Raw genomic sequence first — 27,913 nt, forward strand, 5'->3', positions numbered from 1 at the left:
AGTGGGTACATTATATTGCTCATTACAGTACTACGTAACTGTTTATAATTGTGTATTTTTAATGTCTCTTTTAAGTGCATTAAAGAGTATTCGTACTGTATTATATTGTGATCCGATAAAAAGTGTTACATAAGCACGTCATAATTTAATTGATAAAAGAAATAAATACGACATTTTTTGTACACATTCGTACCTAAATAGCTCACATACGTCTCACTGCTGGGTACAGGCCTCCCCTCAATCAACCGGAGGAGGTGTGGAGCGTACTCCACCACGCTGCTCCAGCATGGGTTGGTGGAGGTGTTTGGCCTACAGTCCGGGACCAACGGCTTAACTTCTTTCGTTTACTTTTTTTTTCTAAAACATTAATAGTGATCAATTTTTCAGTATAAACCATTCGCGATGGTCAGCATAAAAATTATATTCTTCTACACTGTAATCTTTATGGTACCATGTTTTATGAGAAAATAAATAATTTGAATAATGTTTCCTCTAGTAGCGTACGACCGTTCGATTTCTTGCTCTGTGGACTGTCCGTCTGGTAAGTTTTCCCGTAATGGGAATAGTATTATTATGGCAGTGAGGAGGGTCGCTAAATACACTGTTTAGTTTCGAAGTGCTGAAAGTTATTATGCGGTTAATAAATGAAGTTAGCTATGCAATTATTTCTGATTTCTAAGACAATAAAAGCAATACCTAATACAATCCACGATGTGGCGTAAATACAAGAATCTTAAGGGATTTAAATCGATTTAATTGATTTGATAGTTGTAAGATTGAATAAATAAATAAATAATAATCAAAATAGGAATTATGCGGGTTTGTACACGTGACATTACATAGAATCACGCCTGTATTCCGGAAGGGGAAGACAGACGTGTATAGTACGCCCACCCAGCCTATTGCTATAATTAATTAGTGCCATTGAGTGTAAGTGTTTGAACAAAAAAGAGCCATATAACGCAAGTTATAAACTTACCCTTACCATTCTAATAGGCTACTTGACAACTTAGTCAAATGAGGTACTATTTACGAAACGTCAAAACGAAAGTTTTTTTGGAGTTTGTATGGAAATACTGTGACGTACTGTGACTGGTTTCTATTTCTAGATTAGCAGTTTATAATTTATCTGTGACCCAGTCAAATACCCTATTTAAAATTAATTACAAATGAATCGTACCCACTGGAACTTAAACATTAAAATCAAATAACTGTAACAATGAATTGTTTGGCTTATTGTAAAAGTTTTCAAAAAACAAACAGACGCCTATATTCGGTGGTAGAAGGTACTTAATAATAACATAAATACTGCTGGCTAATAAAATGTGTGTGTGTAGGAAAACCTAGAAGGACTTACATTTACCAAATTGGAGATGTTCTTAGAAAAGGTTTAGTACGATCTACTCTGAACCGGCGTGCGTGTAAGAAGCGATTGACGAATGTGGAGGAAGCAAGAGAAATGTGTCAGGATCGAAGCAAATGGAATTCTATAGTCTCTGCTTACCCCGGTGGGAAATAGGCGTGAGTTTATGTATCCTAGTAACTCTGTCTGTCTGACACAATTTCATGCTGAACAGATTAAAATGAACTTGTGATACGGAGAACATAATAATTAAGACCTAGGGAAGAATGTACGATAATTTTGATCTCGGTATTTGCTTTTTAAGAGGATGAAAATGGGAATGGAGAAAAATAATTTCATAATTAGGTAATCGACCGTGTGACCGTGTGCGGAACTCTACACTGCGCTCCAAAACAGGTATCACTGATGTAGGGAAAACGTCCGCAAAGTGAAGTGGGACTGGGCCGTACACGTTTGTCGGATGCAGCCGGAGCGATGGCCACGAGTCGTTATCCACTGGACACCTCAAGGCGGGCATAGATGTCGAGGCAGACCGCGTAAAAGATGATGTTACGACCTCAATGCTTATCGGAAGGATTGGCCAGAGATCGCGCAAAGTCGAGAGGAGTAAAAATCAAGGAGAGACCTTGTCCCAGTAGTAGGATCGAATAAGCTAGATAAGATAAGAAGAATTAGGAAGATGAATAACAAAATAGAATAAGAACAAGTTAAATTTGTCCTTCCAATCAACCAATTTTCCCGTACACAGGCACAGCTAAACATTTCCAGTGAATTAGTAAATTCGAGCGAGCAAACGAGGCAATTGACCGCATTCTGCCAATCAGCGGCGGGTAAATTACTCGCGCTGATTGGTCGAAATTGACGATGTTCAGTTGGCACCTTTCGCCCGTAGACGTGATTGGTCCATTTGGAGACAGGATTTAGGAGGGTTTATTTATTTATCCGTGCGCCAACAAGTATGTTATAAAGCAAGGATGTTGTAAACCAAGCATATTACCTATATTATCATTATTATTAATAGCCCTCGATATCTCACTGCAGGGCAAAGGCCTCTCTTCCGTTCTTCCACTCCTGCCTGTCCCCAGCTAGTTCGTGCCACCGTTTCAAATAGCGGTCTAACTCGTCGCGCCATCTTTTTCGTGGCCTTCCCCGACGTCTGGCAGCATTTGCAGGAACCCACTCTGTAGCTAACATAATACCTATACATAATTATAAAGATTTTTACGAGTGTGGAAAAAATACCGTACTAAGTGGAATTCCTAGGTCTAAGCTTACCCCAATGGGAAGTTAGACACCACTACCGGCTAGACGATTAATTGGCTTTGGAAAGCCGAAAAACAAACAATCTTATATTGGTACTCATTATCTCGTAACCTGAAGATTTGACAGACCCGATTTTTACAGTAGCGTCTGCCTGACGGATAATGTATTTCATAAGCGTCAAATTAACAAAAAATAAAAAATAAGTATCACTTAACCCCGAAGAGAAACCCCATCCCAATTACAGGTTAGGGTCAAATAACCTAATAACATCGTGTGGGTTGTGAGGTGGATTACCAACCTCAGCAACCCTGCCGGCTCAATAATAACCTCTTGTAGTTTAAACCTGTAAACAAAAGATCTAAATTGATCAACTCTACAAAAATCTACAGCCCTCTTTTACCGGCAAGAATTCATTCTCAATTTATCTTAAAAACTCAAATTTAGTAGACGTTAACGGCAACCTCCTTCCTTTAAAATTTAAACGAATAACTACACCAAACCTTACTGAAGTCTACAGTAAGTATACTCTATAGAGTCAACAGCAAGTTATAAAAATACCGGCGGTTTTACTCGCTCTGAATAATTAAGGCTAGAGTCAAATCTGGGCTCTGTGCACGCATCGTTAGCTTTAGTAACCGGGACCAGCTGGGATTTACGGAACGGGATCCTGGATTAAGCCGCGAAATACTTTTATTTTTATAATTTTCTATTACAATATTTACCAGAAAATATAAATCCGTCCGTATATCGTGGAGAAACCGACATTCCCGAGAAGTGTTTTTTCGAGGTATGTGACCTAACCTATATTGCTGGCTGGTTTTCCCTTCGCGGGTTGGAATGTCAGACAAGCAGTCGCTTCTGTTAAAAACCGGACCTGTCAAATCGTCAGGTTAGGTAAGTGGACACTGTGAAAAACGGGATAATGCTAGGGAAATGATGATGACCGGAAGAAATAAATAGACAGGCCCCGGAAATATCAGCGGCGATTGCAATAAATTTAGTGAGCAGACATAGCTAGGCTAATAACACTTCGGTTTCAATACCTAGTGTGGTTTTTTTTTAGCTATTATGTGTAGGTATACGTATGTAGAAGGGCCAGATCCACTCTCGATCAACTCCTATAGGCATATCAGGCGGTAGTTACAGAAGCTCCCAACTATACAGGGTGTTAGTGACATCGTAACGAACACTAAGGGGGATGATTCAGACCATGATTCTGAGTTAATATCAAGTGGAATTTTCCGTCGCAAAATTAATGTTTTTATTTTTAGTTTTTTTTTTTTATTAGCATTCGTTACGATGTTACTTACACCCCGTACAAGTACATACAGATAGCCATACAAGTAGGTATGGGTGTTAGTGACAAAGTAACGAATACTCAGGGGGATGATTCAGACCATGATTCTGAGTTAATATCAAGTGGAATTTTCCGTCGAAAAATTAATGTTTTTATTTTTAGTTTTTTTTTAATTAGCATTCGTTACGATGTTACTTACACCCCGTACAAGTACATACAGATAGCCATACAAGTAGGTCTGGGTGTTAGTGACAAAGTAACGAATACGGAGGGGAATGGTTCAGACCATGATTCTGAGTTGATATCAAGTGGAATTTCCTGTCGGAAATTTCATGATTTTTTTGTGTTTTCCACAATTCCACATGATATCAACTCAATATCATGGCCTGAATCATCCCTCAAAGTTTTCGTTACGATGTCACTAACATTCTGTATATTCTAATTGTGGTAGTCAGAGGTAAGTACATCAATCGCAAGATGAACTAAGTGCCTGCAGCTCACCGAGCTAAGTAAATATGGGTGCTAATTCCTGTAAATACCATCTAATTTTATTTTAAGTTATATCTGTCATTTTCTTATCCGCCGAAAAGGAAAGGGACGGGTAATCGACAAGCATAAAATTTATGGAACACACGTCAATTTTAAGCACAAATCTAAACCAACCGTCTAAAAAATTTACATCCGTCAATAACCCGACACAGTTAAGTAGACAGCACGTCAAACGGATTGCATACCAGGGACGTATCTTTTGATTCGCCCGGGTTATTCATTCATTTACTCATTCTTCCTAAAATTAAGAGCTGTGAATCATCCGTCCCTTTCCTTTTCGACGGATATGAAAATGACGGATATAACTTAAAATAAAATTAGGCGGTGTCTGCAGGAATCGGGGCCATTGATCGCTTAAAAGTACCTTGCAAAACACACATTTTCAAGTAAACAAACCATTATAACTTACTTCAAACTACTTTCCAGTATATAAAGGAGATTGAAAATTGTGGGCCAAAATGTAATAAGTTGGAATATGAACTAAAAAAATTGACATATTTTTATGTCTAAAAATATAAATTATCAACATATTTCTCAATCTACAAGAGGAGAAATATGAAAAAATACTTTCCGTGATGTTATCGAATAACAAAATATTATAATCGATTAAAGTATATTTACGAAAAAATCCACAATAGGTAGGTAACAATACACACCTTTAGACTATTTTAATAGTACTTAATAGTGTCGAATTATGTATACATAATAACAAACAATTACCTACTGAAAAACAAAATATTGTACGTAATAATGATTATTATCGATTTCATATCGATTAAAATCTGTATTTATTAGTCTATGCCACTGACATAACATTGTCTATGACATTGACAATTGCCGGCCAATGCCGGTTTTTGCTCACTCGTTCCGTGTTTTCCGATGCGGTTTGAGTGTTTTCCCAATTGTTCGACGACCTCTGCTTTGTTTTTACGGATTCCGACTCGAACTATCTCCAACGACTCTTGCTTTCACCCTGGACACTGAAGATCGCGCGTACCTTTGACTTGGAATTGTTATTTTGGACTTTTTCGCCGGCTTTTGGATTGGATATTGTTGAAACTATGGATCGCTGTGTTAATTGTGGGATAGCAACTGGTCACTGCAATACACTAGGTCAACGAGCTTTAGACAATGAAACTATTCTGTCAGTTATTCGGAGATGGCTTGCACCTCAATCTGTAAGTAAACAACCCTAATCTAAACAGATAGGTACTACCTTGGTAGGCTATACATATCATTATAATATCATCTCGGCCTACAGAAGTCCACTGCTGGACATAGGCCTCCCCCAAAGATGGGGGGTTTTTGCTAATACTCGCCACGCTTGGCAGGCGGGTTGGCGACATTAGGTACATTAGTACATATAATTTTAAAAGCACTAAGCAGTTTGTTAATGTTTTAGGCAAAGGACTAAATTAAATATAAAACATTATAAATCATGATAGCTAATCAGTATAGTTGAGGTGGCCAAAGATTAATTTGTGAGTGTGATTTAATATATTTTTTTTCCATTTGTAGGTAACCAGTAGCGACTATGTTTGTCAAGCTTGCTGGGACTTGGCATTGTAGGGAGACGTACTGTAGGTTGCTGCGCTCACGTCATGTGCATTATATGGTACCTTAGCTGGGCTAGATACCAAAATATTGTTCCTCCTGCACAATTTCTCGACGACATTTTGATTATAATAGAAGACGAATAAAATATTAATAAAATATGTTCTTCTTTTATTCTTACACATTTCATCTCCATATTCCATTCCTCAAATCCATACCTGTCACTTACCATGACCCAAAGTGAACTGTACTGTATGGTAACGGATACTATACTAATATTATAAATGTGAAAGTGTGTTTGTTTGTTCTTTCTTCTTTCACGTTGATAAGTAAGTAATGATTGGATTGACATTTTTTTTTGGAGAGAGTTTAAGGTCTGGAGAGTAACATAATTATACATTTTTTCCCCCGGATAAAGAGATTCCTATTGGAAAAACGTCTAAGACCGTTAAAAACATCTTTTGCACTGTGGTAATTGGTAGTAATCAATCTGATTGCAACATAACCTCACTTTGACTAAATCATCACGATCTCAGCTCTCCGATTGTCAAATCCTACAGAATTCACAGTGAAGGATTGTTATGTTTAAACCTAACAATTCTCACCATTTTCATCTTATTACATCCTGGCCCAGGATTGTACGTAATCTTTTCAGTCTCCTTTGTACAGTTAGTTTGTGAATTTTCCCTCAGTATACTCCACTCAGAAAGTAGTTCGAGATTAAAGAAGTGAAGTTTTTAAAACGGAAATTTGCATGTTGAACCCACCATTATAGAGAAACACACGGTTTACTATTGTGGCGGCGATCGCATATTGTATAACAGATAGAGCTTGCTTTGTCTCTCTCCGTCTCATTATTTATTATTTTATTTTTATTTACTTATCGTTTTTTTCAGGTACTAGTCCCATAGCATTACAAATTATAAATTACATTTCAATACAATAAAAAATTCAATAAAATAAAATAAAATAAAATACCATACAATAAAATAAATTAAATTAAATGGTTAAACATGTCAACAGGATATACATTATGTCACATATAAATAATCTTGTTAAAATTCGTGTTAAAATTCGTGTCATACTTGTAGGTAGTTGTCTTTAGATTATTATTTATATTTTGATGGATGAAGGTAGATATACATTGAGGAGAATAAAGTCAGTCTTTGGTCAATCGCTGTTTCATTAACACCTAACATAACATGGCGCAGCCGGTTTAGTGAAAAATATCTAGTAAAATAATCATAAGATTGATGTGCGAAGTGAAGAAAAATCGAAAGCCTACTTTGGATATAAAACACTTACTTATTTGAAGAGAACGAGCGCTGTACAATGGAGTCCGTGTTACAGCCACCACCGCCATTTCACTTTGAGTATAACTTGGCGAATGTAACATCGGGAAACCTAAGTAACGACTGGGAGAAATGGAAAAAGTCATTGCAGATATATTACCAAGCTTGTGAACTGTCGAAAAAAGATAAAAAAGTGCAAGTGAATATTTTATTACATGTAATAGGCGAACAATGCCGAGAAGTTTACGAACAGTTTAATGCTGAGGAGATAGTTAGCGTGGAAGTGTTATTGAAGAAGTTCGACGAGTTTTTTATACCAAGAAAAAACTTAGCGGTTGAAAGACACAAATTTTTCAGGCGAGACCAAAAAGAGCAAGAATCATCCGAACAATATGTATTTGAACTTAACAAAATAGCGGCAAAGTGTGAATTTAAAGATTTACGAGACGATTTAATTTGTAGTAGATTTATATGCGGCTTAAAAGAAGTTGTATTATCAGAACGACTGTTGCGAGAACCGAACATCACTCTGCAGAAAGCATTAGACATTAGTAAGTTAGCGGAGATGTCCAGGATGCAAGCTGTGTGTATAAAAACAGAAAATCAAGAACAAGAACACCACGTACAAGAAATAAGAAGCAACGAAACAGCTGATGTGTATATGGTGAAACATCGTCGGTTCAATCAGCAGCGGCCGGCTAACGGTACAGGTACTATGCGGCGTGACGTAACGCCGGCGGCGCCCGCGTCGCCGCACAGGGCGAGTGCGAACGGTACGCGAGATCATGCGCGGAGTGAATATTTACCTACATCACAGCCGAAATCAGCTGGAGTGGAAACACACAGTCAGAAATACCGAAATCAACAATATAGAAATAGGGGTTGCGGAAATTGCGGCCGAGTGCATAGAAAAATGGATTGTCCGGCTTACGGTCTCGTGTGTAATAAGTGTAACCGAATGAACCACTACGCAAGAATGTGTAGGTCATCACAGCGTGTATATGCAGTACAGGAGGACTCCACCGATCAGGTAAAATGCAATGTCTATACTTTAAAGAGTGAATGGTCAGTCAATTTACAAATTAATAATAAATCACTAGATTTTAAATTGGATACGGGAGCTGACGTAAATGTATTGCCAAAAAGTTGTTTAAATAGTTTAAACATAGATGAGTCAGAATTAACAAAAACGAAAACAAAACTTCAAGGTTATTCTGGAAGTAATATTGCCGTTGTTGGAAAGTGCTATCTAAAAGTATTATATAAAGAAAATGTGTATTTTTTAAATTTTATTATAGCTGATGTCGATTCACCACCAATAATAGGCAGGGATTCCTGTACAGAATTAAAATTAATTAAAAGAATAATGTCGATAAAAGAACAAAATAACATTGAATGTATTTTAAATGAATATTCAGAGGTGTTCGAAGGCATGGGATGTCTTCCAGGCGAATATAAAATACAATTAAAAGACGATGCACGACCGGTAGTTCACCCACCCAGAAAGTTGCCAATCGCTCTGAGAGATAGGATTAAAAATAAATTAGCAGAAATGGAACAGGAGGGTATCATTGCAAAAGTGGAGGGACCGACGGATTGGGTAAATAGCATGACAACAGTCGTAAAACCAAACGGTGATTTACGAATTTGTTTAGATCCACTTGATTTAAATAAGGCGATCAGGCGTGAGCATTATAAATTACCCACTTTCGATGAGATAACTGGGAATTTGTTAGGAGCAAAGTACTTTAGCACATTAGATGCAAAGCAGGGGTTTTGGCAGATCAAATTGCATCCTGAGAGTACAGACTTATGTACTTTTAATACAGTTTTCGGTCGATATAAGTTTTTACGCATGCCATATGGTATATGTTCGGCTTCCGAAATCTTTCATAAACGCTTATACGAACATTTCGATGATCTAGAGGGGGTAGTTCTCTTCGTAGATGATTTATTGGTTTATGGTCCCACTAAAGAGATACATGACAAGCGGCTTCGATCAGTGCTAAAACGGTGTCAAGAAATAAATATAAAACTCAATAGGCAAAAGTGCAAAATAGGTTTATCCGAAATTAAATATTTAGGCCATAAAATTAGTGCGGAAGGAATCCGTCCCGATGACTCACACACTAAAGCCATCACAACAATGCAAACACCAAAAAATGTAAAAGAATTAGAAAGATTTTTAGGACTTGTAACATACGTAAATAATTTTATACCAAACTTATCAGAAAAATCAACATTATTGCGAGAGCTTCTAAAGAAAGATGTAGAATGGCATTGGAATGAAATTCACGAACAACGTTTCAAGGAAATAAAACAATGTTTAACTAGCCCGCCAATATTACAATATTATGATTTACAAAAACCAATTGTTATTTCGGTAGACGCCAGTAAAAACGGCCTCGGTGCCTGTTTAATGCAAAATAATTTGCCGGTTTGTTACGCTTCTAAATCACTTACAAAAACAGAGCAGGCCTATGCCCAAATTGAGAAAGAGTTATACGCGTGTGTTTTTGCGTGCGAAAAATTTTATACATACATATACGGTAGAACAGACATAACAATCGAGACGGACCACAAACCGTTGGTAAGTATTATAAACAAGCCATTAGCAAACGCTCCGGCCCGTCTACAAAGGATGCTAATGCGTCTTCAACCATACAGCTTTAAGCTAGTGTACAAACCAGGCAAGTATTTATATATTGCAGACACGTTATCACGTGCGCCTGCATTCGCCGCCACCGCCGCCCCGCGTGACCACCTCGATGCGCAGGCGCAGGTATGTGTTCTCACGGCAAGTAATTCATTAACCGATACACATTTATTGCTCGTTCAAAGACATACTAAAGAGGATAATGAAATGCAAAAATTAATCAAATTAATCAAACGTGGTTGGCCAAACGAGAAAAACAAATTAGAACATGAGATGAGAAGTTATTGGGATAGCAAAGATGAATTAACGACAAATTTTGGCATTGTCTGGAGAGGTAATCGAATTGTTATACCGAAATGTTTACGTTATGACATGTTAAAAAAGGTACATTCAAGTCATATGAGCATAGAAAAAAGTAAGTTACGTGCGCGTGAGATAATGTTTTGGCCTAACATGAATACACAATTAGAAGACTATTTATCGCATTGTCAAGCTTGTTTGTCGCATAAAAAACAAAACAGTAGAGAGCCGCTAATTTCCCATGAAATACCAAATAGGCCATGGTGTAAAGTAGGTGTCGATATATTCCATATGGGCAATAAGTCGTTCATTGGTGTAGTTGACTATTTTAGTAAATACATTGAAGTGGACCAATTAATATGTCTAAGAACAAACCATGTCATAGACAAGTTAAAAACAATTTTCGGCAGGCATGGCATTCCAGAACAAGTCATGTCAGATAATGGCCCAGAATTCGCATCAAGCTTATTCAGTGATTTTAGCAATCAATGGAAGTTCAAACACATTACATCATCCCCTCGTTACCCGCAGTCGAACGGCCAAATCGAAAGAACTATACAAACGGTGAAAAATATGATGAAAAAAATAAGTTACGACAAAACCGATTTCAGTTTGGCATTATTGGAGTATCACAATACACCGATATCAAATACAATACCATCACCAGCAGAATTATTATATAATCGCAAACTACGTAGTATCATTCCTTGTCATCCATCACATCTTACACCTAAAATACATGAAAACGTTATTAGTAAATTAAAAAATAGACAAACGATACAAAAACAATACTACGACAAACGATCAAAACCATTAAAAACTTTGCGCGTAGGGCAAAAGGTTAAGGTAAGGATAAACAATACCTGGGTACCAGGCACTGTAAAGTCTTTAGTAGGCATTAGATCTTATAATATCTTGATGCCGGATGGCAATACATTAAGAAGGAATAGAAGACATCTCATAGCCGATTCATATTTGCGTGATGAGTCACGCTTAGAGACACAAAGCTACGATATTGAACTGCCTAGCAACGACAATATTACGTCCGCGATACAGGAATCACAGGCGTCTAGCTCCCGTGTAGCTAGTGATAATGACACTAATTGTTATCGCACTCGTTCCGGCAGGATAGTGCAGCCTCCTGATCGGTGGGGATATCCGGTTGCATCGTAACCACGACGAAAGTGCAACTACATGTAATTAAATAAGTATACCTACTTACGTTATTCGTTATTAAGATAAAAATAAATGTATATTGAGGGTTATTTTCACTTAAGTACCTACATAAATAATTGCAAATATTTTTTTATATAATTTAATTATGCATGAGAAGAAATAAAACTAATTATTCAAAATAACATTAACTAACTTATATATTTTTAAGAAAAGTTAGGTTATATAAAATTTTATTGTAAAAACATAAAAATGGAAAATACAAAGAAGAAAAAAAAAAATAAATACAAAAAGGTTATTCGAAATAACTACACCAAATGTTAAAAAACATATTATTATTTCACTTACCGAATTACTAATAGATAAATTGATAATTTTGCATGTAAGAAGAAAATGAATAAGTAATTTACATTTAATTAAAATGAAATATGTTATAAAAAAAAAAATATATAAATAATATGTAGACAGGTATATGTATCGTAATTATATTGTTAATAGTTGATTAAATTATTACTTTATATTTCGTCCACTTTGCTCTGCAAAATGGAAAGGAGATAAGGTTAATATGTTGTTTAATTTATTGTGTCAAAAATGATTAATGTAAATAACAAACGATTATAATTAGTAGATTTAATGTCATACACTTTACTTTGTAAAATGATATGAAATTAACTATATACAATATCGTAGTTGATATACAATATCAAATTTCATGTTGTTAATAAGGGGATTGTAGGTAGTTGTCTTTAGATTATTATTTATATTTTGATGGATGAAGGTAGATATACATTGAGGAGAATAAAGTCAGTCTTTGGTCAATCGCTGTTTCATTAACACCTAACATAACAATACTAAACGAAGACTAAAAGTAATAAAATATAGGCCGCGCTACGAAAGAAGTCCACATTTTAATGGAACTAATTGACGTAATAATTCTAAGCAGAATCTGCGACTAGGACCGCGGTCGCTGGACCTTGTACGCGTTTCGTTTCGTATTATTATGGTTGTCTGGAAGATATCGCTTTAAGCGATAAGGCCGCCATTTGCCATGTACTTAGTTGTGTAAGTGTATTTGTATTGTATTGCATTATACGATACTATTATAGATTTCCACGATTCCAATTTTCTCTCAGACTACACTTGTAATATCTATGAACCAATACACTGGCTATTAAATAAGTAAGTTTTGGGAAATTTCCAGGTCCTCGTCGAACAAGATTACCCTCATAAAATTATTTTATTGGCACTTACCTAGAAGTTAACACCAATTTATGGTTCGGTGACACCGACTAGTAAAATATACATTCATGGTCGAGCTGAAGAAATGTTATTAGGGTTCCGAACCTCAAAAGGGAAAACGGAACCCGTATAGGATTACTTAGTGGTCCGTCCGTCCATCAGTTACAATTAAAATCAAAAAAACCGCAGATATAAGTGAATTACATTTACGGTTACAATCTATTTCCTGATATCTATAACTTGAAAATCAACAATCTTGGGTTGATGGGGTTGGTAATCCATCTCACAACCTACACGATAAACGAAGAAGAAGACTTAAAAATTAGGCATGGTGCTGATTCCTGTAGACACCATTTAAATTTATTTTAAGTTATACCTGTTATTTTCTTATCCGCTGAAAAAAAGGGACGGGTAATTGACAAAAAAAAAAAAATATTTATTTTTCAAAATTGGCTTACAAAGTTAGCGCTTTTTGAACGTCAAACATAATTAAATTACATATTATGTAACTAGCTGTAAAACTACTACCACATCGGAATCTGTAACGCTGACATTCATAAACTTCATGGAACACACGTAAATTTTAGGCAGAAATTTAAAAAACCCTTCCAAAATTTCATATTGGCCAATAACCCGACAGAATTAAGTTGACAGCACACGTTCTTCGCCCGGGTTATTCATTAATTTTAGAATTAATAGTTGTCAAACATCCGTCCCTTTCCTTTTAGGTGGATTAGAAAATGACAGGTATAACTTAAAATAAAATTAGGATGTGTCTGCAGAAATCGGGGCCATTGTGTTCCTATTATTATTTAATTCATTCCTATTATACACCACCTATCATTGTATAACTCTTCCAACGGCTTAGCGTGCCTTCCGAATCACGGAATCATCTTACTTTTTTGGACAATCAGGTCATTCAAGCCTGCAATGTCCTTACCAAGCAAAGGACAGTCTCACAAGGAATAAAGTATATATATTTTTTTACTTTTATGTAAACGTTAATTCCAACTAGATACCTTCACGCGTTTCCCAGAAAAAAGTCTTAACAGACAGGTGGACGGACGACAAAGTGATCCTTTAAGGGTTCCTTTTTTCCGTTTGAGGTTCGAAACCCTAAATACAATACAGGTTAGCTCTGACGCTTCACATTTTATCTAGGCTAAATGCCTAAATTGATTAGGCCGTCGGCCGTCTGCTCTGCAAGAAAAATATTTTTTAAATTACGCTTATTCCGACGTTAAAGACGTTTATTTTATTTGTTCATATGATGTTGATATTTACCCGACTGCTACAGAAAGTGGGTAACGTTTTTAATGTTTTCTACTGCGATTGCAATTGAATAATAATTATATGAAGTATTTTTGATAGTTAATTGATTTATAGACGGCGATACGGCTCATCACCTATCACGTTCGTCTAACAGAACGCTCGGTGAGGTGTGGGTACTTAGTTCATCTTGCGATGGATGTACCTCTGACTACCCCAATAGGGATACAGTCGTGATTTCAGAAATCAGAGTCATTTATTCAACGTAATCATGGATAAACTTGTCGAAGGTCAATGTAACATTTTGACTTCAAAAAATATTTATTTTTCAAAATTGCCGTACAAAGTTAGCTCTTTTTCAACGTCAAAAGGGTATAGCGAGGTAAGGAAGACGAAATGGCCCCCATGGCCCATGACGGAATTATCATTTGTACTGGTATTGGCACTCTAAAAGAATACGAAATGTAAGGTCGTTGACCCCTGACCTTGACCTGTCTTTGAGATATTCGAGAAAGTTCGTACGCGCGCCGAGTTTTTTCAATTTTTTTTTTCCGAAAAACTATAAAAGCTAGAAGGATGGAACCAATTGCGTATAATTAGGGATACTTTGAAAAATATTCTGTATTTTTTTCAGAGTTCTGGTGAAATGACAACTGTGCAAAATAATTAAACAAAATATAAATATATTTTTTTAGTACTGTTCTGTTATGTTTACCGCGCCAAAAAAAATATATAATACTCTTTGATTTATATACTTACACCACACAAAAACTGATCAAAATCAAAGAGGCGCTTCCTGAGTAATTATGAATTTACTTAGTTTGCGTACGGCTGGTAGGAACTAATTAAAGAGGTCGTTTTTAGATTAATTATTATAATTACATGTTAAACATAATTTCAATCATCATCATCACTATTTTCATTTATTACAACATTGATTGCATCATTTGAAAATATTTTCGACAGAATTTCAGCAGGACGTAAAATGCGAGATAGATATCTCTCATGAGCTAAATAATATAATTATTACACTTGCGACATATGAAAATCGACTTGCGAAAATCATATTCTGGGCAAAAGAAAACCCATTTATGCAAACCGTTTACAATCTGTACTCCGAACGGGTTTATAGTTGATTTTGGTGGGCCACGATTTCGACGTAATAGAGTTTTAAGTTTAGCATCCTGTAACACTTTCTTCATAATAGTGGCATCATTTTCCGTACCATAAATTGGCCCCATTTAGGCCATCTTTTGCCCAGAATACGATTTTCGCAAGTCGATTTTCACATGTCGCAAGTGTAATAATTATATTATTTAGCTCATGCGAGATATCTATCTCGCATTTTACGTCCTGCTGAAATTCTGTCAAAAATATTTTCAAATGATGCAATCAATGTTGTAATAAATGAAAATAGTGATGATGATGATTGAAATTATGTTTAACATGTAATTATAATAATCAATCTAAAAACGACCTCTTTAATTAGTTCCTACCAGCCGTACGCACACTAAGTAAATTCATAATTACTCAAGAAGCGCCTCTTTGATTTTGATCAGTTTTTGTGTTGTGTAAGTATATAAATCAAAGAGTATTATATATTTTTTTTGGCGCGGTAAACATAACAGAACAGTACTAAAAAAATATATTTATATTTTGTTTAATTATTTTGCACAGTTGTCATTTCACCAGAACTCTGAAAAAAATACAGAATATTTTTCAAAGTATCCCTAATTATACGCAATTGGTTCCATCCTTCTAGCTTTTATAGTTTTTCGGAAAAAAAAAATTGAAAAAACTCGGCGCGCGTACGAACTTTCTCGAATATCTCAAAGACAGGTCAAGGTCAGGGGTCAACGACCTTACATTTCGTATTCTTTTAGAGTGCCAATACCAGTACAAATGATAATTCCGTCATGGGCCATGGGGGCCATTTCGTCTTCCTTACCTCGCTATACCCTTTAATTTACATATTATGTAACTAGCTGTAAAACTACTACCACATCGGAATCTGTAACGCTGAGGGAAAGACGTGGCCAGAAAACCCTAATCCTACTGTTTCATGTTTTCCTTTCTTTTCCTTTTTTAAATCCAGTTTGCATTACATAATTTATAAACTTAAATACAATAGTATTCCAATTGAATCTAAGTCAGAAGAAATGACAAGAAAGTGCAACAGCAAAACATCTTTTAAATCAATGACCAATGTAGGTATACAACATTACAACTTATTTCATTATTTCTTCTTCTTCTACTGATGTAAGTAAGTAGTCGTTACATGAGTCATGTCAGGGGCCTTTGGCGGCTCAATAGTAACCCTGACACCAAAGGTGATGGGGTTGGTGATCCACCGCACAACCTACACGATAGAAGAAGAAGATCTGGTATTTTACGTATATATAAATCTGAAAAAAGACAAATTTAATTTACTTAATCTAGAATTTTAAATAACTTGCTATTCAAAGTGAGCTTATGTTATGTTACATTCAAAAAGTTTTTCGTTTTAGTTTATTTTTCCAAGTTTGGCCAGTGTCTGTCCGTCAGCCACTCCCATACATAAAGTCAGTTAAAAATTAAAAAATAAAATAAAATGCTACTGCCTGTATCCATTTCAGTATATCAAACTCATTATTATTTGGCCTAAGCTTTTAGAATTTCTCCCTACCCAATTGGTATATAGTCGTAACGTGATGAGTTGAAGGCCCGCCCCCCTGCCGCTATTCATTATAATTACCAAAACGGTCTGGTCACGTGCCCTTACTGTGCGAGGGAGTTCACTGTGAAGATAGGCTGCATAAGCCATCTTCGGGCGCGTCAGCGTCGTACCGACTAGGAGTCGAAATGGTCGCCATGGCCGAAATCGGTCGGAGATCATCATCATCATAATAGTCGTGAACTTTTGCTTTGCTTTACAAATCTACAATAAGTCATAAAAACCAAACGCTTGCGCTGAATGTCACCTGTTGCCTATAATCCTCTTACGACATTCACACGACCGATAAAAAGTTCAAACTTAGATTTTAGAACATCTAAGTGTTCAGATAACGATTTCATTGCTAATAACGACCAAAACTTCTCCAGTAAAATGTTATTTATCGTCCAACTGTGGTCATTGCCAGTTTATAGTTGGAGGACAATTGTGACCGCACAGATGCGCGCTATGGATAATAAATGATAATAATGTGATATGAAGAGCGTTTGTAGAACTGTTCTTTTAACTCGTTTATGAAAAAGAATAAAGAAAAAATAAATAAAAAAATAAATAAAGAATATTGAATTGAATTGAATTGAAGCCTCTATCACGGATTAGTTTTTATTTTATTTAACCTCTACGTTACGTCTACATTATTATCGTCTCTCTTCTATCGTGTGGGTTGTGAGGTGGATTACCAATCCCATCAACCCTGTTGTCAGTAACCCTACTATTGAGCCGCCACAGGCCCCTGACATGACTCAGGTAACGACAGGTAGGTAATAATCGGGACCAACGGCTTAACCCACCTTCTGAAGCACGGATCATCTTACTTAACACATTACAACACAACAACATAACATTATTCTGTTCAACTGGTTAAAGCTGTACCACATTTTAAAAACTTTTAATTACAGTTATTTTTTTTAACAATTACACTAAGACAAAAGGCGTGAACTGAGCGTTGAATGTCGAGAAATAAAATTCGCGTGACAATTATACTTACGTCTAACAGTTTTCATATCGACGTTCCCTACGTATACTAGTCAAAGTGAAAGAAAATTCGAACTGCACTGGCAACTGCATTACAATGTACACATTAAATCACATCTCCTGGCATTTTTATTTTTTCGTAATTCGTTATAGTTTAGATTTTAAATAGCCCGTAAATAATTCTAAGTGCATTCTAAGTGCATCAAGGAATTTAAAGAGTATTCAAATTGCCGCTTAGAATGGAGTACCGCGTATGCCATCCCTTTCACTCACACGCACACTACGACATTTGACACTTCGAACACTTTTGGCGGGAACACGTCGTTACAGGTTAGCTTACGAGAAAAATATTTTGTATTGGTTGTTTTTATGGCTAAAGTGTAAAATTCAGTTTAAATTTACGTATGATTAGTGTCTACTTGGAATAAAAATGGCGGGAAAAAGAAGGCTTTATGGACGACTCGAAAAAAAAGTCTCAAGTTTCGAAAACAGAGCAAGATCGCTTTTTAAGAAACCGTCACAAGGATAAAAGTAATGGTAAGTACCAAATTAAGATAAATTTAATTCATTTTAGCTTTAGGTAATCTGTAACTGCTTTTAATGTTATATTTTGTACTAAAACAACGTACATTATTCTACCTGGTAGATAGAATAATATGCGTTTTTGGGTCTAAGTTAATTGCCAAACTACACTATTCGATCCGGTAGATAGAATAGTATGTGTTATAATATGTTTGTAGTAAATGTATAAAAAATAGTATTCTATCTGGTAGAGCGAATAGTTTACGTTTTTGAGATTTCACAGACGAGCGAGGAGCATTATTATTTCTGGTAAGTAAATTGAATTCTGTGCCTTATAGGTTCATATTTATATAGCCACATAAGTTATTCTAAGTGACAAATAGATTAGTCCGCACCAGGTTAGTAGGATTAGTATACAGGAAGTGTATTTCAATTAGACTCATTGCATACTCAGGTTACCGCATTGAACAATTCGTTACTTTGAAACGAAGGACAAAAAAACGCTAGCTAGCTATTTAGACCGTGGTACTGAACAATATTTGCTACGTAAAGTAAATTAAATGTATATATTTGTCCCATAGTAGAAACAGTTCAGTAAGTACTATAGGTAAGTACTTACCGTAAACAAATCTGTTTCAATGCACTTCATACAAAACACGGTGTATGTAACGGAACAAGTGATAAATAACATGCACTATCAAAATACGTAGGGTAGTTTTCGAGAGATAATGCATTTATTTGAGACGGATACATTTTTAGGGTTTCATGACTTTCTCAATTTGTAGTCGTTAATAAAATGTTATTTATTTCTTGACAAAATTGTAGTTTTTAAATAAGGACCTCCCCCACGTTAAAGTGTCCAGTAGAGGTATCTTCGTTTGATGCAGTCCTAAAAACGGCGGTTGAGTCCGTCCTCAACGTATCCTTTGATGAGATCAATGGGTGCAGGAGGCTCTTCCGATTCGTTATGGCGGTTTAGGAGTGCGGTGTGCACGGGATGTGGGTTTGCCGGCTTTTTTGGCGTCGGCGCATGGGGTTGCGGACCTTGTCGCTACTATCCTTTATTCTAATGGCGGCGGGGAAATTTTTCCTTATGTGTCCGATGCCTTGACAGTTTGGGGTGGCCTGAATCCGGGTGTATCGGCCCCTGTTATCTGCCCTATTCAGCGTGTGTGGGATGATGTTGGGGCAAAGCGGATCGAGCGTCAGCTCCTGGCACATGCTAGTGGGGCATATTTGGCTAGACTCCGGGCGGTTTCACAACCTGAATCTGGGGCATGGTTGCACGCATTACCCTCCCCTCACTTAGGCACTTTATTAGACGATGATTCGTTGCGTGTGGCGGTCGCTTTCCGCCTGGGTTGCAAGGTGTGTGAACCCCACATATATATGCACCTGCGGTTCCATGGTGGAGGCTGATGGCCATCACGCGCTGAGTTGTCGACGTTGCGCGGGGAGGTTTTCACGTCACCATGCACTCAATGATATTGCGCGGAGAGCCTTAGTATCAGCGAGTGTTCCCTGCGTGCTTGAGCCTCCGGACCTATGTAGGTCCGACGGGAAAGGCCGGATGGGCTGACTTTGGTGCCTTGAAAAAATGGCAAGTGCCTAGTTTGGGATGCTACCTGCGTCAATACTGTCGCTTCCAGTCACCTTAGTCGCACCGTCCACTCTCCTTCAGCAGCAGCTGAGGACGCCGCTGAGAAGAAAAGAGAAAAATACGCAGCACTGGCGCTACTGTACGATTTTGTGCCCGTTGCTGTGGAGACCTTTGGCTGCTGGGGAGCAGACACCAGAATCCTCATTTCAGAGTTAGGGCGCAGGCTCAGGGGAAAAAACGGGTGACTCCCGCTCCGGTTCGTTCTTGGAGCAAAGGTTCGCCATTGCTATTCAGCGCGGTAATGCGGCGAGGGTTATGGGTACCTTTGCACCGGGAACGGTCAGGGGCGGATTATTTATGGACTAAGATTTTTTAATAATTTTATTGATAAATTGTATATTTAGTATAAATAAGTAAATAAAAAAATAAACACCTGTAATTTCATGTTATTTTTGATAATGTTTATGTTTTCTACTTACTCTATGTTAAACGTTATGATGGGTAAGATTTATGTGATGTCAAAAAAAATACTCTATACTTAAGAATAACTTTCGTAAAAAGACTGTTTCTGAAAATTTCCCCTTCACCAACTGCGTTTTTATACAAATAGAATTGTTAGCATCTTAAGCCTTATTTTTATTTTTACAATGTATACCATTCTATTTACAGAAAATATTAGATATCTGAGTAATTATTTCATTCTAATTTATATTTAGTAGTAAAAAGTAAAAAATACACAGAAACTCACAATTTCGTCACAATTAATTAATCACATCATGTAAAAATAAATGACTTGTTCAGTCCTATGTATATCAGTCTACGTGTCACATTGAATAGTTTGGTTAATAAAATAGTAAAATTATTCAAAGAATACTATTCTTTGTGGTAGATAGAATAGTTTACGTAAAAAAGGGCCACAAAAACCATCCACGTATAGTATGCTATGTGGTAGTTAGAATGGTATACACGCAATTTATAGTCCCTTAAAATATTCTATCTACAAAAAATCCAAAAATAATAAATTTTAGTAAAATATAACTTAACTATTCATCAGGAAATTGTTAAAAGTATACACTGTATGAGTTTTATGGTTGTAGCTCGATTACGAAAAAAGTAATGACTGTTTTACGGTTTTCTGGCTCTCCTGTAAAGTGACGATTTTTCAGTTAGCGTAGTGTACGTAGGGAGCGTCGATATGTTGCCCTATGACGAGGTCTATCGCTACGCCGTAGCTCATTGCTACGAACTATAACTACGTAGCATATTTGCAATATGTCATTTTCTTCGCGAAAATCAGCAACTCCCTTTGAGTTGTCTACTGCCATGAAGTATACTCGTGGTGATATTAGTTATACAGTAAGTAGTATATACATACATAAACTCACGATTATTTCCTACCGGGGTAGGCAGAGACTAGGTAAATTTTCATTAGCTTCTATGTTCACGTTCGCCGCTTTCCTTAACATTCATAAATCGTTTCACACACGTGCTGGTTTAAAGTAGACCGTATAGAGTAATATAGTTTGTATTATGAGGAAGTGCTAGTAAGAGTAAGGGAAAAGAGGCAAATATTGAGAGTTATTGAGGACAGAAGAGGCAAGATGACTGGACACTTAATAAAACACGACGAATTTATTAAAACATCACAGAAGGGAATCTACAAGGAAAGAGAGGAAGGGGAAGATCAAGAAGAGCTTACATGGAACAGATTAAATAGAACGCGAACGTCGTGTCTTATAAAGAAGTGAAGGGATTGGTCTTTAATAGACAAGAATGGAGAATGCTACACCGACAAGAGCGTGGCTCTTAAATTAGTGATAATTAGGTTAGTTACGCAAACAGTTCATACTTCGTACTATAGGTATTGCATCCTATTTATGCAGAAACTTGGGTCATAATATTACAATATTGCACGCCACAGCGGTTACGGTATACGTGGAGCCTTCCACATACTACTTTTTACGACAATAAAACTTTTTCTTAAAGCTAATACTCTTCGAATACTGTTACATAATTGATTTACACAACGGCCTCCGTGGTCCAGTGGTTGAGCGTTGGTCTCTATCCGGAGGTCACGGGTTCGAATCCCGGTGAGGACATATCACAAAAATCAGTTTGTGATCCCTAGTTTGGTTAGGACATTAAAGGTGATCCGTGCTTCAGAAGGCACGTTAAGCCGTTGGCCCCGGTTACTACTTACTGATGTAAGTGAGTAATCGTTACATGAGCCATGTCAGGGGTCTTTGGCGGCTCAATAATAACCCTGATACCAGGGTTGATGGGATTGGTAATCCACCTCACAACCCACACGATAGAAGATGAGTTTTGCGGTTAATGGCAATAGGCTCACCCTCTATTACATGGGACTTAAACATAATCCTTCATATCCTATAACACATGTTTTGAGCTTAGATTAGGACATGATGGTTTAATGTATTCTTGAGACCCTGCGCAGCCGCTATTTTATGAAGATTCATGTAGATGTGGGCCGTCAGTGCGTTGCATTTAGAATACTTAGTTTTATTATTATTGTTTTTATGATTTTGGTTTGTTTTTCTTTTTAATTTGGTTTTTTTTTCTGTGTACTTATTGATTTCCATGTGGTTTCTGTCCTGTGTTAAATGTAATGTACCTGTTTGTCTGTGTCTGTGGTGTCCGGAAGTACGTAATAAATGTTTCTTTCTTTCTTTAGATATTTGTTAATACATTGTAAGAGTGCTATAAATTTTTTGGGAAATAAATTTATTATTATTGACATAATCATAGTTGGCGAAGAGTGGGTGTATATTATAAACCTCTGGTTACCCCTTCGGGAATAACGGCGTGATGCTATGCTATGTTATGAAATAAATAGAGAAATCGTAATACATTTCTAACTATTACACGCAAGACAACATCTTCTCGAAGGTAACTACGTAGCAGGTTTGCATGAGTATTGTCGGGCAAATAAATTGGATCTAAATCCTTCTAAATGTTTTGTCGTCACCTTTTCTCGTAAATCCAATAACTTTTTAATGCCCTACTCTTTGGAGGGACACATCTTGGTGAGGAGATCTGATATGAGGGATTTGGGTGTTATCCATGACTCCAAACTCATGTTTGATTCGCACATCGACAATATAGTGAAGAGTGCCACTAAAGCTCTGGGTTTCATTATGCGTATTTCTCACTGTTTTACTCGCGCAAAAACATTTAAAATACTTTACTGTGCTTTTGTGCGGAGCAAGTTAGAGTACGCATCTCAAATATGGAATCCCAGATATCAGAAATATATTGATCGAATTGAATCGATACAAAAAAAGTTTATAAAGTTTTTATGCTTTAAATTGAAGAAACCATATTGTTCTTCATCTTATATTCGCATATGCAAGCAGCATCACCTCTTATCCCTTGAAGCGAGGCGTGAGATTGCGGATATATCGTACTTGCTGAGTATAACCAATGGGACTGTTGACTGTCCGGAACTGTTAGGTAAGCTTTTGTTTAACGTTCCCACTAGATCACGAAGGGTTTATCCACCATTTTCACTACCATTAGCATCTAAAAACTATAGACAGGACAGTTTTCTATGGCGAGCAGGCAGAAACCTTAATAACATAATAAAAGATCTTGATATCGATATCTTCAACTGTAGTATACCATCAGTGAAGCGGAAATTGGCAAAAAGATATTAGTTGGTTGGGAGTATCATGCGTTGTAATTACGTGATCGCAGGCATTTTTCTGCTTGCAGATTTCTATCCCGGGCATTGTGGGCGACTGGTTGATTTTTTCGTGAAATGTGTTTGCTATGTTTGTATAGGCACCTAGTTTATTTTGCTATCTATTGTTGCTGTATGACCAACATAATACCGAAGTCTATCTGTGGAAACCTATAATTGGCTCTTTTGTGATTTATATTTATATTTATGTTTATACTATTTGATGTAGCTGTTGGTTTTCCTATAAATAAATAAATAAATAAATAAATAAATGTCGTCGTAAAAAAACTATTACCGACACAATTACAGTTATTCTTTCTTTGCCAGACACAAACTCGTTACAAAAACTAGCAGACGGCCCATTATTGTAAGTTATAGTGCATAAGTTAGATTACTTTCAGGACTTAAGGCCACCGCCGGCCATTACGCTCTGATCGTAACACATCTGAGCCCTAAAGCGCCCCATTAGTCCGGCCAATGAGGATTAAAACTAGAAGCTCGAATGTAGATGGCAGGAATTTTAGCTGGACACTAAAATTCGTGATAAATTGCTATAAAAAGCAACGTGGAGTGTATCCCGTCTGAAGGAGTTACGAAAACGAAAAGCCATCAGTTGGAAAAAGGTAGTTTTGATTGAAAATTAGTTTTTCTAAGTTTTCTTCGTTCCTATCTTTAGGGAATAAATATAACACTATCTTCTTCTATCGTGTGGGTTGTGAGGTGGATTACCAACCTCATCAACCCTGGTGTCAGGGTTACTATTGAGCCGCCAAAGGCCCCTGACATGGCTCATGTAACGACTACTTACATACATCAGTAAGTAGTAACCGGGACCAACGCAACGGCTTAACGTGCCATCCGAAGCACGGATCATCTTACTAACACTATGATTTTGCAGTTCAACGCTGAGCAAAGGGTTATAGTGTAAAAATATAACCCAAGAAATATGTTTGTTTACTCAAATAGTATGGGAAAATGTCAAAATTTAAGAACACTCAACAGTAGCTACACCTGACGGGAGAAATAGGCAGTTTTTATCCTCTTTACTGATGTCTAATCGAGGTATACCTATCTACAATAAGTCAAGTAGAAAAATGGAAGTGTGTTTTTTAGAATTGAGACTGACCATCGTTATCAAATTTTTTGGCGTTGTTACCTTTTACTAAATACAAAAAAATAATTACTAAATACCACACTGTTATAAATGGCGTAACAGCTATTACAATACTTATACTATATAGAAGAAATACCTTTCTAAACATTATAATAGGTAAAAGATGCAATTCGTATGTCATTCCTAGCGCATACATCCCGTGCGCCATCAAAGCGCATAACGAAACCTAAGCGCTTGTCGTAACGCGTGCAATAAAATGTTCCTTACATTTCGCCTACCTCGTTAAATTCTGTTCCTTTGTCGACGAAGACGTAGAGAACTTTCTAGAATTAACAATCGTAACTTCAATGAACCACTGAATTCAACTTTGTAAGTTTGAACTCACGTTTGGATCATAAACAATTGATATCACGTAATTTTCAGGATTTATGCCCGGTCATAGAATAAGGAATAATACTAGAACGGCAACTCTCCGCTCCCCACCAGCGTCTGAGCTAGGTTTACTTCACCTCTCCGACATAGTTTAGACTTGAATCACACACAGATGCGCGTGTACGATAATGTCAATGTGTAGTGTCTGTGTAAAACGAGGTTGTTTGTATGAAGTGTCCGGGGTGTGGCTCGGTTAGAGGTCCCTATTACGTGGGACTTAAACATATCTGGTGAGGGGTGTATTTCAGTATACAGGGTGTTAGTGACATCGTAACGAAAACTTTGAGGGATGATTCAGACCATGATTCTGAGTTGATATCAAGGTTTCTGTCGAAATATGCACAGGACGACGTTTAAATATATCGCGGAGCTCCATGCGTTGTTAAGTATGAATTATTTGCTCATACTTATATGGCGCGCGTTTCACGCTCACTTGGCACACCACCCCTTTTCATCTATTCCGTGGTTTTTTCTTATACCTCTTCCATTCTTCCTTTGTCTTCGGTCATACCTCGGTCGCTCATAACGTTTTATATTCCGGTTTATTGTATCCCGGAAACGCGGCGTAAAGTCCGCTACCGGCTTATTTTATACCGGTAGTCACCGTTTTTATACCGGTATCGATATAAATCGGAACGGTAACATGATCGGTTTTACTGCCACAAGTTTATTTATCGACAAGTCATGTTTATCAATCGGAACATCATTTGAAGCTTGATATGCATCTTTACGTTCTCCGTGGTCCAGTGGATGAGCGTTGGGCTCACGGTCCGGGTTCGATGCCCGGTGCGGACATATCACAATAGAAGACATACGCACGATAGAAGAGAAGAAGATCATTGTATCACGCCTGTTTCCCACGAAGGGGTAAGCAGAGGTGTATAGTATACATCAACTCCTTGCCAGTTATGTAGTAACCTGTCCGAATTATATAAACACCTCATACATTGTTTTAAGCTTACGCGGTTATTATCATAATGAAAACACATAATGACGGGTTCTTACCGCGTTTAAAATACCTGGAGTCTCATATCCCTGCTTTAAACGCAGTAAGAACCTGTCATTATGTGTTTTAAACACCTCATATAGAGGTGTACGCGTACCTGAGATGCATCTCAATCATAGAATATTATCGTCATCGTCATCATCATCAGCTCATTATCCCTAGGGCTTCCCTATGGATGGATAGGGAGTTCGGGTCTTTAACCATCACGCGGGCCCATTGCGGATTGATGGTTATTAGCGACTGCTGATGCAGCCGGGACCAACGGTTTAACGTGCCTTCCGAAGCACGGAGGAGCTTGAGATGAAAACTTTTTTTTGTGGTCACCTATCCTATGACCGGCCTTTGCGAAAGTTCCTTAACTTCAACAATCGCAGACCGAACTTCACCACACTGTTCCACTGCGGATTAGTGGATGATGTGTTTTACAGCTAATAGCCAGGGCCACCGGCTTAAAGTACCTTCCGAAGCACGGAATCATCCTACTTTTTCGGACAATCAGGTGATTCAAGCCTGCTATGTCCTTACCAAACAAAGGACAGTCTCACAAAGTGATTTCGACAGAGTCCCCATCGGGAATCGAATCCGGACTTCCAGATCGTGAGCCCAACGCTCTGACCACTTAGCTGTACATACAGATAAATTCATAATTTCAGCATACACTAAGCACTTCCCGAAGTACAGTCAGCTCAGTATAATCAAGTCGGATTACTATAAAATGCGAAGTTAGCGGATTCATATTATTCGTCGGAATCTCATTTCCATGGAGCATATCTCGCGCTAACAGCTTATACTGAAATAACTGTATGGAAATTGTGATGACTGAGAGCTTCGCTTTGATGGAATTTGTACATCAGTTTCATAGTATTATGTACTAATACAGCTTTTTGTGTCTTTTAAAGAACGTCTAGGGCCCTGTGCCGAGATTTTTCTTGCAGCTTCTTTTCCGCGCTTATACAGGTTGTGAGAAGCTGCAGTAGTTTTAGGCGGATGGGACGTACGTTATGTAAAAAATGATTCAAAGTGTAACTATGTTACCTACTGAATAAAGATGTTTTTGAATATTGAACTTTGTGACTTAAAAGTTACTCACGAAGCAACCACAGTCGCGCCACCAGCAAAATGTAAGCTGTCGTAAGTATAAACGCTACATGAGTAGTGTGGTAAAGAAAATACATTTTTGAATTTCGAATTTTATGTCCCTCCGCTGAAGCACGGTAGTGAATGTTGAGTATGGCAGAAGAAGCACAAAAGTAGGATTAATGCCGTAGAAATAAAGTCCTTGCTTAGCATCTGCGGTGTTAAATTGAGTGATAGAGAGAGAAACAGTGTGATAAGAGAGATGTGTTGTAAAAGATGATATACTGACTAAGATTGAGAAGGGAATGTTAATTTGGTTTGGACACGTAGAGCGGATGAAGGATAATAGGATTACATAAGCAGTATATAAAGCGAAGGTTGGTAGGGCCGGCCGAGGATCTTCTTCTGCGCGCCCGCCGATTAAATTGTCTTAAGGAACCTCTACAAGTTGGCTTCGGCCCCAAACACGCCTTCCAAAAGTCCGGGACTCCATAGTCCCGAGATATGGAAACGACATACAATAATAATATTTATTGACAGAAAATTAATGTCAGTACAATGTTTCCTTAACTTAGGCATAGTAATTTACGTATTTGACATAAATATAATTGAGTAGGTACCATAGTAAACTAAGTATGGAAATACTTGTATTTCAGTAGTTAGTTCATCTTGTAATGACTACTTCAGTTGGGATAATATTTTTTAGTAGTGAGACAGAAACAAAAGAAGATTCTTATATCGAAGAATTTTCAAATAAAGAACAATACCACAATCAGCGTTCTTATTAGTATTTATTTGTTCAAAGCAAACAAAGAAATCTCA

General features: G+C 37.1%; 1 protein-coding gene across 3 annotated transcripts in view; it reads right to left on the reverse strand.

The window, feature by feature from the left end:
- Positions 1-27,913, reverse strand: part of LOC126376490 (dipeptidyl aminopeptidase-like protein 6) — a 211,034-nt gene that overhangs the window by 80,574 nt on the left and 102,547 nt on the right. The gene's annotated exons all lie outside the window — the stretch shown is intronic.

Source organism: Pectinophora gossypiella, chromosome 21 (assembly GCF_024362695.1).
Source record: "Pectinophora gossypiella chromosome 21, ilPecGoss1.1, whole genome shotgun sequence".
Taxonomy (NCBI): Eukaryota; Metazoa; Arthropoda; class Insecta; order Lepidoptera; family Gelechiidae; genus Pectinophora; species Pectinophora gossypiella.